This window comes from Amphiura filiformis, chromosome 4, assembly GCF_039555335.1.
Source record: "Amphiura filiformis chromosome 4, Afil_fr2py, whole genome shotgun sequence".
In the NCBI taxonomy this organism is placed as follows: Eukaryota; Metazoa; Echinodermata; class Ophiuroidea; order Amphilepidida; family Amphiuridae; genus Amphiura; species Amphiura filiformis.
In genome coordinates this window covers 27,390,938-27,405,933 of record NC_092631.1, presented here as the reverse complement: position 1 = coordinate 27,405,933, position 14,996 = coordinate 27,390,938, and the positions used below count along the sequence as shown (strand labels likewise).

Genomic DNA, 14,996 nt, shown 5'->3' with positions numbered 1-14,996 from the left:
TGGCCCCTGAACATGTTTAAAGCAAAACTAGTCTGTTAAGTGTTAGCAGTTTTGTTTTAATCATGTTCAGGGGCCACAAACACATAGGTTTTTCCTACCCAACAACGATATAGTTCAGTGAGCTTTTCAGATTCAATTCATATTCATGATAAAGAACATGTAGTATAAAGAAAAGAAAAAATGGTTATTCTAAAATGCACACAATGCTACATGTAGCCACAAGATCATGCAAGTGTATGTACAATCTCTATCGCAGCTCTTTTGCATATGTTAACATATCATGTATCAGCTATCCAGCAATATCTTGCTATTAACACCTAATCTGTACGTGCACATTCACATTATGGAATACTAGCATAACAAATATGCAAAAGATTATTTTAGACAGCAAAAGCAGTGATGTATTTTTAAACATTTTTTTTATAAAGTTATTAATCTGTATGACAACAGTTACTGTATTTCATCGCACATTGCAAATGGTATTCAAAAGGTATGAATGCATGATGATCTATGGATTTCACACGGGTTATGGAAAGAAGGTTTACTTACAATTTCTAAGAATGTCATGTATGCTCCTGTCATCAAAACATACTATATACATGACATAAATACTTACGGATATTCCAAGTGCTTGAAGCACGACATTGGATGCTCGATACGAGCTCTCAGCTGCTGGGACCATTTAAGTGCCCCTGCAATCTCTGGCATATTTTTGTTGAGTGGTGGTAGACCACTTGAAGATTCTATAGCAGCCATCTGAGAATCATAGATATCCTTAGCACTGTCCAAATCACCACCGTACATGACTAGAAGCTGTGGATATTTGTCTTCAAAATCATCCTTGATGACTGGACGGTCTAGCATTGGACCATAGCAGTCCAGCATCTGGTGAAGAAGAGATTAATATCAAGACACAAATGAAAAGAAACTTAACAACAGTTTGTGGAACTTGTCTTCTGGTTTTCCACAAACATGTACTGTATTCATTCCATTAACTGCCCAGGGCACTTACAAAAGTCATTTTGGGTAGGCATTAATTTTTTAAATATTTTTTACATATTTGTATGTAAAAAATAACCCAGAATATGGATTTTATGTGTAGATGGTTCTGTGTTTGATACACAGCTACAGTTGCATGGATCCTGCACATAATGATAGAGGGTCTTGTGTAGCAGTCTCTGGGTGGGCACTTAATACGGGCATGGGCAGTTAATGGAACAAATATGGTACATAAAAAGCTGCGTGGCCGGAATTGTCGAGTCAGTGCAATGACGTCCTAGCAATACAATGAAGGCTGACAACAATTGAGCACAAGTAATCATAACGTCATTGCACTAGCGGGAATTTTGATTATTGCGTGTTGAGAGCCGGCTGTTTTTATTCTTTTTTATGGTCAATATGAGTTTGCTTCAAATAAAACCATGTGATTTGTGCTTGATAATTGTTTGTCTAACATATATAATGCATAATGTTGTGATTGGCAGAGTCATCCTGGACATCAAAATTGTACACATGCTGCTAGAGAAGTACGGCACTTTCTGACGTGTCATACCCTGTTTATACCTTATGATTTGCTGCTTGTTAAGCTAATGCAGTGCCAGCATTTCATGATATTCAATCATCAGTCAACTCACTTCCGTTTTTATGCAATTATACACACTACATTTGTACAACAGCCTACACAGCTGCAGTACATGTTTATCACATAGTATAGTTTCACTCCTATTCCTACCTTGAAGACACTTTCCAAGCCAGCACAATCATCAAATCCTTGGCACAGAATGGAGCCCAGTCTTCGGTCTAGATCAAATACCTGCTTCTCAAAATGGTCATAATCATCAGCAAATTCCTGTGAAAACAAGGAAAACATGTCGTAACAAAATTACATTCTTGTGTAGTGGTTTGTTAATGTTAGTGAATGAACCATACTACAAATCAGCTGGGAATGATCATAAAATATGGGTGAAATACACTGGGTCACATTTCTACTCCCATTTGCAAAGACCTTTCGCAGTGCCCCGGCGCAGTTTACGGTGTAAATATAAAATTGCGTTCTCATTGGCCAATTGAATCACATCATCATTACAATCTGCGTAGCATCGCGTGACGCAGTCATGACCTAGTTCTTTTTTGTGCGAAAGATCTTTGCAAAAGCCTGTAGACCTAATTTCTTATTGCACAGCCTTGTGAACACTTTGCAACTTTGTGGTGGACTCTGAAAAATTGATTGGTTTTGAAATTTTTTATTCTTTGTACATTTCAAGGTTTTACTCTTACTAATTTGATTGCTGTTTGCTCTTTGGCAAAATTAGGCCAATGTCAATGTAAATAACATAATTATTCACTAATATACATGATTGTTATATGTACCTCATGATTTATGCACCAATAGTATCAATTAAATTTCCTAGCAGATAGATAGAATTGGTAATATGTGACCCCTCAGCACAACTGAGCCCTGAAGTCACCAATCATCATTTTTGAGATATTCAACCAAAATATTCTGCTTGAAATTAGCTTTAAAATGATGTATATCATGTCTAAAGTACTTGACATTTAAGTAGTGAAACATCAATAAAACAGTCAATAAATCCTTTGTTTCCTATTGTTTATTGTTAAGTTCGATGGAGCATATCTCAATAGTGGCACTGGCGACATCCGGGCTCAGTTGTGCTGAGGGGTCACATATGCAAAAGTACTACAACGAATCACAGACGACATGTTCTCCTTCTGTTATACATACCTGACATTGTGGATCCAGTGCATTGTATGTTCTCTCTCCAAACACTTTGACTGTATCCAGGAACTCCTGGTGGATCTTCTCTACCTGAGTACTCAACATTTTGCCTTTCATGCTGCCCATCTCGGTCTTCTCTAGCTTGCTGAATTCCACTGTGGTCTCAAATAATTTCTAAAACAAAAACAAACAAACACCACCAGATTAAATCATATTTCAACAACTCTTCCTATACTTTTGTACAGGAGCCAACCGTTGTTAATCCGTGATGAACACACACTTTTGCAGTAAGCGTATAGCGTATACTGTGAACGCAAGGTTACTGGCAGACGCTGGCGTTACGCATGAGCGCGTAAAATTCGTCATGCCTGGAACGTATGCGTAAACATAAACTCACTTATGTTGGCGGAAGCAGCTAAATATTACCGCTTTATTCTTTAGTTTTATTGCTGATATCAACAGAGAAATATCGCGATCTTCTTGTAAGGTTGAGTGGCAATGACAAACAGACATTCCGAATGAAAGAATTATGTAAATTAGACATCTTTAGCTTGTTTCGTTGTTGAAAGGGATTCAGTCATGTTTCACCGTTGTTCATCACCGATTAACAACTCGCGTCCGGTGCGTCTGCGTGGTTTACTTCGCTTGGGCAGCTAAAGCTGCCCTCGCGAAGTAAACCACGCAGACGACGCGGACGCATCGTTGTTAATCGGTGATGAACAACGGTGAAACATGATTGAATCCCTAATCATAATACTACCTACCAATAGTAAATATATAGCATTTAGGTCCTATTGCTGCTTATAAAAATAAAAACTACTTTTTCAGGTAGATGACAACTCAAACAACAATCTTTCCTGACTGAATTCACAAACAGAAGCCCAAATTATATGTTGTGCATAATTATTTTGATACACATGGACCTCAATTGTATCAATACTATCAATAGACTAACAAATGTTAACATAGCGCTATTTTGAATGAACAGTGTCTTCCAAAAAAGAGGTGCAGTTTAGGCCTCAAAATATTTCCACCGTAATTTGACTTTCGGGAGCTACTTTCACCATTTCGAAGGGGCTAAAAACCCCAAAATACCCAAAATCCATATTTACTTTGAGCCACAAGCTTCAAAATAATTTCCTTTCTAGGGCTACTTTCTATTAAAAATCGAACCCGTAATTTAATTTTCGAGAGCTATTTTGACATTTTCGGGGGAAAATCACCCTTAGCCCCATTTATTTTGAGCGCTGGCGCAGTTACTTTTTAATTTTCATCAACATATAAGTTAATCATTAATGTCCCAGCAAATGTGCTCAACTTTACACTTTTTTTAGAACTTTTTAAAAACAAAATATTCACTATCAAACTGTCTAAGAAGCATTTGAAAATAATATGTTATCATGATTAATACATTATTTGTTTTCCAATTAATTGCACAATACATTGCTCATTAAAACAATTTGATCTTGTCAATGGAAATAAAACACTCATTCAACTTAGATATCAAGTTAAACTACCATCCTCTATGCCCTAGTAAGCGGCGAAGCGCCCACCCAGCAACTTTACTTCACTTAAATCCTCTATCATTATGTGCAAGATCCAACTACACATGTATCAAACATGGAACTATCTACACATAAAATCTATATTTTGGGCCATTTTTTACGTATGCAATTAATTAACAATATAAAAAAATAAGCATCCACTCAAAATGACTTTGTTAAGTGCCCTGAGCAGTTAATGGAATGACTACAGTATATTACCTCTGTAGTTTCCAGTCTCTCTATGTATTTATCCAACCGAGCAAACACCAGCGGTGATGCAAACTCCCATTCCACTGGTTCCTTGCCATCAGTGAAGTAATCTTTGAGTTTATTCCTGTGCTCATGGTAGATATCTTTGAATGCATGTAGGACAGTGAGAGCACTGTGGGCTTTCTCCAGGGATTCCTCTGGCTCAAGTTTGAAGATCTCTCCTGGTTCCAGGAAGGTGGTACACTGGAAAAGTTTTAATGCCAAAATAGATGGGCTTATCATATCATGTATGCATTCACTAAACATATTTTCACAACCGTTCAGATTTATTCGCTGTGCATTGTGCAGGACCTACAATGTACGCATGTGTACAACATCTTTTTCACCCAGCTAATATTTTTCACACACATCGGGTTTTCTATGTGCTATGCATAGTCGTGATCACAAGTGCATACCAGAACAATTATGATACCAGTTGGCTGCAGACTCACAGGTACCATAAAATTGGACTTTTCCAGTTTAAATCCATACACCCCTATGGATATGATCTTAATCTCCGAAAAAAAAGGGGTGTAGATTTCAAATGGAGTCACTCATTCAGATTATTAACCCCATTTGAAATTCACACTCCCTATGTGGGAGATTAAGGTTGTGTCTTCCATAGTGGGTGTATGAATTTCAACTGGGATTACCTGAAAATATTCACCCTATGAATACGTACTTATTTTATGAATGTAAATAAGGAAAGTCAGTAATGAATTTTGTTGGTGGTGATCATTTGCAGGGAATTTGCAGTCCGAGAGCATTATTTAAATAGCTCTTCTGGAGCCTTCAAGGAGAGCTGTTTAGAGCATGTACAATAGAATGTAAGGAGAGAATGGTCAACCAAGGAGAGCTAAAATCACTCTCCTATATCAAATTTAAGGAGAGCAGTAGAGTGAGCAATTGTTCTTACTCCCCTCAAAAGGCAGCCCTGCTTTTGAAAGGATCACTATATTGTGTATTGGGCACATAACTTACCAGTTCAATGATATGATTGCAAACTTCTTGAAGTAGCACAATGATTCTTGGTGGAGTGTTGTAGTACTCAGAATTACTCCAGATCAGGCAGATGACATGCATGATGGGAGATAAGTATCTAACCAACTCAGGGAAATCCAACTGCTCCAGCTCATCTATGAAACGCTGTAGAGGTGCAAGATGGATGTTGATGTCCTGTGCTTCAGTCAGTGCTATTATGCAGATAAAAAGGTAACATTTTTTAGGTAACTATAGTACACTGGTAAATTTTCAGGAAAGACCTGTGAACTCTTGTGAGGTTCTTTTTTCCAATGTGGAAATTAGGAAAAATAGTGGTCCTTTGGAGGTTTATAGATTATGACAGTTGCGATTCAAGATTCTCAACTTGCATTCAGAATCGTAGGCAATGCACACTATAGTTTACAGGCTATATCAATAATTGGTAGCCATCAGTTTCCACTGATTTGTGTGGACAAGATTATCACATTAAAATGCAACATAAGATTCACCAAATTTGTAAATAATACTTTATTAAAGGTCTTGTCATTTGAATAGGAACCATTAACAAATTACATTTGGAAGAAGTTATGCTTTTCAATAAATAACATTCTATTACCTCTATGACCCATTATTCAAAATAATTGCACACTGTGATTTGTTGAAACATGTCACTTGAAAGACCTTAAATTACAATAAAGTGGCCAGGGTAATGAACTTTATGTTCTTCTTGCATAACAGGGCACAGCATGTATACAAATATGTAAAAAGTATAATTTTCTTCAAACTGCAAGTGAGTCCACACCACTAAATAAAATAACCTAGCACACGACGTAAGAGCAATTGCGTATGTTGGTAGCCGAGAAAATTGGTAGCCAAGGAAAATTGCATTTGAATAGCTGCCACATTACAGAACAGCATACATTGTACAGGGGAATGTATAAGTGGTATGGTCCCAAGTACATCCATATTACAACCTGTTACCATTCTATACAACATTAAGTTAAGATTAGGAAAATTATAAATTCTGCTATTCAACACTCACCAGCTTCCACATCTCTTTCAATGTTCTTGAAAGATGGCAAATAGCTGCTTTCTGTTCTTTCCAGAAGCTCCCTCATCTTCCGTACTTTTGGATCCCTCAGCTGCTGGAAGATGCAGTCCAGATTTTCACTCTTAGCCTTCCAGAACTGGATCTCCACATGAGGTCCTGGGTTCAAGCCTTCTAACAACGGTTGGGCGGAGTCTCTTTTGAGTACATCTCGGATCTGATGCGTCCAATCGATGATAACCGACTCAATGGCGTGCACAAGGCTGCGATCATAGGAATCATCCCTGCAGGAAATAAGATGGATGTGCACCAAGTTCAATTATTATGTTTGGCAGGCCTGGAAATAAGTCGGTCTGAACCAGGAGCCAAACATTTGGAAAAGCGGCTCCTGGTCCTGTAATTTTCTAGCAAACCAGGAGCCATTTTTAAAGAGCCAGGAGTCGTTTTTCTGAAAGTTTCAAAATGCTTATTTTTGTTATTTCTACAGCTTTCGATGCTCACCTGAGATGTTATCTGAACAGACTTTTAATTTATTTTATTTATTTTATATTTTAATTTAATTTAATTTAATTTTTTTTTTTTTTTTTTGATTTTTTTTTTTTTTTTTTTGATTTTTTGATTTTTTGATTTTTTTTTATTTAATTTAATTTAATTTAATTTAATTTAATTTAATTTAATTTAATTTTATTTATTTAATTTTTATTTTATTTTATTTTATTTTGTCTTTTTTTAGGAAAAACAATATCTAGAAACACATTGGCAAAATTCAAGATGGCCGCCTTCATGATCGCGATCATCGCGATCACCTAACCAGAAAACAAGGCAAAATACTGCCAAAATTATGAGCCCTGAAGGCAAATATCAAGGAAAATTGGCAAAATACTAGGTAAAAGATAAGATTTGGCACTGCATTTTGTTGAAAATACATTGGAAATGGCCGATATTTTGAGTGGAAATGAGCTTGCCTGACGAAGTTTTACTGGGTCATTTCCTGCACTGAACTTGTCAAAATGGAGCAATAATACCGGGCGCAAAATTCAGATTTTCTCTGGCGCCTGGGCGTGTAATTCTGGTTGGATCCAGGCGTCAAAACTCGGTAACCGTAGGGTAAAAATCGCTCGGCGCCTGCTTGTTTCCAGGCTTGATGTTTGGGTACATTACATAGATGTAGTTCTGCAGGCATGATTTCAGATTCAGTCCAGGTTCAGTCCTGCAGCCCTAGAAAAACATTCAGGGTGCATATTTGTTTTTGTTTATTTGTGTACATCCATATCAAACGACGCACTTGTCGGGTGCTACATGTGTCTCATTTCACATAATAGCTAGGAATAAATACCAGGGTCATCTCAAGTGGAGGTCACTTCCAATGATCCCCAATTAGTCACATGGTTTAGGAATGTTCTCAGTATTAATAAACCATGTGACTTGAGGATGATTTGAAGTGAACTCCACTTGAGATGAGTCTGGTTTGTATTCCTAACTATAATGTGAAATGAGACACATGTAGCTGCCGACAAGTGCATTGTTTTGATATGGATGTACACATTTATGTTTATTTGTTTTTTGCTATTGTGTGTGTAGATGAAGTCCAATTAACTTACTCGCTCGCATAGCATGATCACATACGTAAATCACACCTTGTGTATGTGCTGAGTCCGACTTGCGTGTACATACATGTACACCATTCTATATATATATCAATCTACAATGTAATGAGTCCAGGCCCATACGTAGGACACCCCCTCCCCCAAATTTGCAAAAGTATACAAAAAGTCCCAAAATATCACAATTTGCGAGCGTACCAAGCAAAAAAATCATTTTTTACGCTTGTTTGGTCAAAAAGTCCAAATTTTGGAAAGAATGTCCACTTTTCACAAAATCGCTCCTCCTCCCTCTTGAAAAAAGTCAACTCTTTCAAAACTAGCACCCCCCCCTCCAAAAAAATCCCACATACAGGCCTGAATGAGTCTAGCCTATATTATGAACTGCGAACAAAGAAAAACACCTACTTTTCCTCCACTGACGCTCCATTTTCAGCACATCTTTCTGATCCAACTGGTAATGGAAGAAGAGTCTTGCCTTTGACTTGACCAGCCACAACGTAGACATTGCTCTTTAGATGATGGACATGCCTTAGAACATCATGGGATACAACTGTGGGCCACTGTTCATGATTCCTTGGGTTAGAAAGCAGTGGAACAAGCACCTGGAAATGTGAAGAGGGGGTTAAAACAAACTAAATTGGTATACATGTCTGACAAGCCAGTCAAAAGATTTATGAAAAATACATGTAGAGTGACAAAATTGCTTTTTTCTCAATATTTCGAAAAACGAGGTGGATTTAAAAAAAATAAAAAACCTTTCCTAATTTCACATCTCTACTCAAAACTGTTGGTGTTTTTTTTGTCACAAAATTTTTGGGGCAAAAATTTGCATTTTTGTGATTTTGTCAAAAACTGAACATTTTTGCTTAAGGGGGAATAATACCCTGATTTTCATCAGTACCCCCTCTTCTTTTTTTTCTTGCAAATTTATAAAGTACATAAATATATTCATCACCTCATGTCCTGAACTTATAAAATATATCTACATACAAAGTGCTTTTAAACCTATTTTAGTAAATCATTTTAGCCCTATATATTTTTTGTTTACTGTATCCTAGTAACTCAGATCACACTCGGCAGTCCACGCTTTATAATGCGTGCCGGTTCGAAATTCTGAAAATTGGTGAAAGCGTGGGGGTTTAAACTTTTTGGGTAAAAAGCGTGGACTGATATAAAGCGTGGGATTAAAATATAAAGCGTGGCGCTTCTTCCAACTTACAGTATATTTTTATTGAATGATAAAATAATCATAGTTCCAAGAAAAATCACCAAAACTTGCACACTATGTCGCAAGATAAAATTCCATTTGATGCAGGCTCGCGCTTGTTTACGTGAATCCAGTGCAATGTACACAATATCCTCCCGGAAGCCCTGCCAAAACACCTACGTCATATGCAAATGTCCGATTTTCCATGACGTGTTATTTTTCTTTACATTGATCGTATATGAGTGGACGTCATTATCATGCATAATTGATTGAGCGAAGCAGCACGGAAGAAGTAGGATATAGTCGCTGAACATAGCGTACGTCAAGTTTCATGACAAGAACAACATTTGAACGCCATAAAAGTACAGTTATTCTTTAAAATGCTTATTTTACAGTACAGTAGTAGTTTTTCACATATAATTTGCATTGTTCACGTAATGTATCAACTTTTAATGGAGAGAAAAACATCGGACTCACGCGTGTAGGTGCAGAATTGGCGTACTTGATACTTGAACCAAATTGCGTGTGACTTTGTCAGTTTACAAATAGCGGAAAAAGCAAAAAGTGGTGGGGGTCAAGAATTTTCAGTATAAAGGGTGCCTCAGTAAAAAGCGTGGGGGTCAGGAATTTTCAGTATAAAGGGTGCCTCAATAAAAAGGGTGGGGGTAAAATAAAAAGGGTGGGAGTCAAACCCCACTGCCGAGTATGCAGATATTTGTTTCATAACAAACCATAATGTATTCCATTCAACATGTTCAAGTAGGGTACATGAATAGAATACATTTAAATCCTTTGTTATACTCTCTATAGAAAATCCAGTGGTGCATGCAAAATAACAGTTAATATTAACACTGAATAAATTAAATAAACACTTACACAATGGATGCATAGTCATTAGTCAATACTATAATGTGTTGTGAGGAGAAGAAAAGGCTATTAGGTCACCGTATGTCAGGTTATAGGTCAATTGGTTCAGGTCAAATTTAAGCATCAATTTTGAATACACATGTGAGAGTCTGTGATATCATAATGAGGCATAATTTTGATATTCTGTCCAAGGGTAGCGCTAGGTCGCTTTTTGGGGTCCCGGACCCACCAAAATAGAGTTCGGACCCCCTGTTTTTCAATTTTCTGCAAGTTCAGGGGTCCCTGCAGACCCCCGATTTTTCCATCTAGCACTATTGCAGACATACCATTTATGCTGCATTTGTGCAACTCGGACTCACCAAACTCTACTCAGGACCCCCTACTTTTTAATTTTCTGCAAGTTTGGGGGTCCCTGCGGACACTGGAGTGTTTAGTTCTAGCGCTACCCCTGATTCTGTCTTTAACTGGATATATATCGAGAAGTGCAAGGTGGAAATACTAATATACCTTGGGATGTAAATGGTGAGTACAATTTAGAATGCTTAGTCGAGATGGATTTCACAAATAAATATAAAATAGTTACCAAAATCACAAAAGTTAAGCTTACGGAAAACGACCCAATATGGTGGTATAGGTGACAAGAAATACAATTTTTTCAACATTGCTGTAGTATGGTTGTGGTAACCTGTTACCTATGGCTTAATTAAGTTTCTGTGAAATAATGTCGCAAGTTAAAAATACAAAATATAGCTCAGCATTGAAAATAGAAGCATTTTAACCAGTTCCTTTCTTGATAGTTGTGGAGCACCAAGTTCATGAAGTCATAAAAGAAATCAGGAACCACTTATTCCCATTTTACATATATCAACTTTATTTCCCTAATGTGTTAGCAACACATATCCAAAATTTTAACGAAATCCGTTGATAGTAAGCTTTCCAAAATGAAGTGAATTTAAAAATCATCAGTGATGTACCACCTTTTGGCTTCTACTTTTAAAAGCATGTAAGCTACGTTGATACCGATGCCACCAATAAAACGAGAAGATTTGCCCCTTCATTTTGCATACCACTTTGTCCAATTATTTTTGTGATTTCTTCACAAAATGCAAAAAAATGCACAAAAAAATCAATGGGTGTAGCCCGGTGGGGTCACTCAACTTGCAATACTGACCGCACGATCGTTACCAAAATCACGGAAAAAAGGGGTCATTTTTAGGGCTTGTCCAAGGACAAAATTGTCTGTGAAATTGGAAAAATAGGGGTGTTTTATCGCACAAATGTCCACGAAATTGAAAAAAGGGGGTTCTTATTGTTTTCCCCCAATCACGTGGATAGCTGGCCAGATAAATAAGGAATAAATTTGGTTTCCTACTTCGTACTCACCCCAAATTTTGCAATAGCCAATTTATATGCGAGGGGTACTACATATATGTACTTGGAATTTTGTGATGAAAAAAACTATTCATAAAATCCTCATCCTTGAAATGTTGAAATAGGGTCAAAATAGCAAATGTGTCCTCGGAATCTAAAAAATAGGGGTGTTTCAGAGTACCATTTTGTCCTTGTTTTAGAGTAAAAAAGGGGGTAAAATTTCATGATTTGTCCTTGAAATCGACTGCAAAAGGGGGTAATTTGTACTTGTGGTAACGGTCCTATGTGTCCCCCCTGCCTAGGAGTGACCCCACCGGGGGGTGTAGTACCCCCTTAAAATTAAATCTACTGTTACCATGATTCCTTGACTTGTTTCCATTCTAAAAAATGTATAGTTTTTGTACTTGGATAAAATCCATAAAATAGAGCAGTTGGAGCTTTAACAAATCTGGATCTTTCCTTGCATTTATAAAAAACATAAATAGGCCTACCGTACATTTTACTTTATCCAACTTTGTAAAAAAAAATTGGCATTTTTTTTAGCAGTATTTCTCTGATTTCTAACCTTGAATAACAAGTCATTTTGGGCCTATAACTTGCTTTTCTGGCCAAAAATATTTTTGTTTACAATTTTTTTGTGTCGACGTCGGTATACGACATTCAAAAAACGGTGCCGACGACAGCACTAGTGGTATTCCCTTTATGGGCTATTCGATTTTTTACAGGGAAAATGACAGATAAGGCCAAGTAACAAAAATAACACCGATTTTTGGAGATTTTCAAATATTTTTGTTATTTTTCCTATTTGCTCCCTTACTTTATTTCTAAAATTGTTGTGATGAAAACACATGTTCAGAAGTTCTTGGTTATCATTTATAAACACATTGCAAACACTTTTTTCAAGCTAGGGGTGGGGCTTTGGGGAAATAACAAAAATATCTGGGGGCCTCCCCGATTTGATGATGGGTTGACAAACACTTTGTAATTGCAATTTTACACAGAAATGAATGGTAAAAAAATAACACAATAACAAATAATAAGGACCTCCCTCACCGATTTTTGAAAAAGTCCGGACGATATACATGTTATTTTTTTTACTTGGCCTAAAGTTAAAATTGTGTTTTTTCAAATTAAAAGAAGAAAATGTGACGTAAATTAAATTTTAAAAAGTGAAAAGTGACGGTTATGAATGAGGTTAATGACTTTGCATCAGTTATTTTTTGATTGATTGTGCATGCACAGGAAATGCAGCGCTACCCAAAAAGCGTGTGTGGTAGGCATTGTATGCCAACGCAATTATCATTGCGTGCCTATTGAGCTCTCATGATCGAGTAACTATTATTTTAGCTATAGCTATTAGTAAATGCCATGACCAGGTATGACCAGGTATTGAACCCCTAATTTAGACAAATTTAGTTTTTGCTTTTCTATGTTTTGTAAATTTTGCAAGATAAAATTTTGAGTAGAGCCCTTAGCCTTTTATATAGCTTGGGTAACCTTTTTTTAGCTTAGGTAACCTTTTTTTTTATTTACCTACCTCTTGCTCGAGAAACACTATATAGCTAAATAATAGTTTCTCGATCATAAGAGCTCAATAGGCACGCAATGACAATTGCGTCGGCGTACAACGCCTACCACACACGGTAGCGCTGCATTTCCTGTGCGTGCACAATCAATCGCGCTATCATGTCATTCCACTAAACTTGCGACATTACGCAGTGCACGCAGTACATTCATACTCTCATGATTGAGAAATTATTATTTTAGCTATACATATGATGTAGCAACGAATTTGCATTAGTAGAGAAAAATTTACCTCGTCCACAAGAGCAGAAAGTTGTTCAAGTGGTGAATATGAGAGATCGCCATACACTAGGTTTTTACTGTAATTTTCTTTTCCAATTGCCTCCTTATTTCTTTTGATGAAATATATTGCTTTGTTGGTTTTCAACGATCCTGGAAATTCAATTGACGGAGTTATCAAACCAACTGAGCTGACTGTAAAAACAAGCTGTGGATTGTCGGCCTTCTCAAGAAATTCCAAGATAAGAGTCTTATTTTCTTCAACTCCGATACATTTTGCCCACTTGTCTGGTTTCAACTTGTAGCTTTTCAGCAAGTAATCTGCAATAAAGTCAATCCGAGGGTCTTTTACTTCAGCCATTCTGAGTTGAAAGAAAGTTCTTCACTCGTGCACTTGTTGACCGTGCATGAGTGGAAGTTCAAGTGCAAATTTAAGCTTATCAACCATGCAACTAAACATTAATTCCAGCCTTTATTTTGCAGCTACCGACACTTTTACCACCCGTAATCGTTCCTTGAAAACATTGCTTTTCTTGTAAATCTATCACACATATCCATCTGCTTAAAAACCGACAAATAAAGTTTATTTTAACGCTCGAATGCCCCGCTACGCTCGCCACTTTCGCTGTGTAAACAGAAATCGATACTTGGTGAGAAAAGCCGATATCGTTGCTAGGGAGTTGCGAATGTCATCAAAAATGCGCAGCCAGATTGGCCCGGGGAAACTCAATACCTAAAATGTATTTTACTCTCGAAATCGCCTAAATATGATAAAACGTAGACAAGTTGAGTTGTTTTTAGCATGAAATTATAAACAATTTAAATTAAATGTCAAACGAATCTTACTTTATATTTTAACTATTAAAAATTAGGCATAATTTTGTATTTTTTAAATGTACTGCTGCGTATGAGTAGGACTCCCCCGGGTGAGTCTGCGACTGCGGCGCACAGATTCTTGAGTGATCGATACTCTTGATTGATTGACTTGTAAGGGAACAAACCAACAGTTCGATGTCTTGAACAAAAGTCTTAATGGGGGGATTTGTAAAAAAAAACTAGTTAAAATATTGGTCAAAGTTGATCTTTCGGTTTGGCATTTTTAACATTTCACACTTACGTTGGCATGGGGTAGGGCCCTATAATAATTTTAGATCCAAAAGGGTAGGGGGTAGCCCAGAAAAAAAAAAATTCTTTTGCATCAGCTCCCCCCGCCCGTTAGGCCTACAAGTGTTTGTGAATGGAAAGATAAGTTTGTTTGCTTTCATGGTAAAGAACATTTTAGCAAATTTTCGCCCAACTATTCAAACTAAACCCTGTTCTACGGCCCCGACCGACCCAGATTTTGAACAAATTGGGAAAAAATTTCTTGTACAAATGAATGCCGACCCAAATTTCGGAAATTTCAGGATCAATTTTGTTTTGTATTTTCTCAAATTGCAAGTTATTTACAGATTTTAGTGATTTTTGGGTCATTTCCAAAAAAAAAATGGGCCGACCGACCGACCCTACGGTACTCGTTCCGCCCATAGAACAGGGTTTGTTTTTTTTCGTCGCCTTACCAAAATAGGTCTAAATAGTTGTTAAT

At 36.9% G+C, this 14,996-nt stretch overlaps 1 pseudogene; it reads right to left on the bottom strand.

Moving 5' to 3' along the window:
- LOC140150761 (dynein beta chain, ciliary-like) overlaps positions 1-14,028 on the bottom strand; it is an 89,602-nt pseudogene extending 75,574 nt beyond the window's left edge.
- Positions 14,029-14,996: the final 968 nt, after the last annotated feature.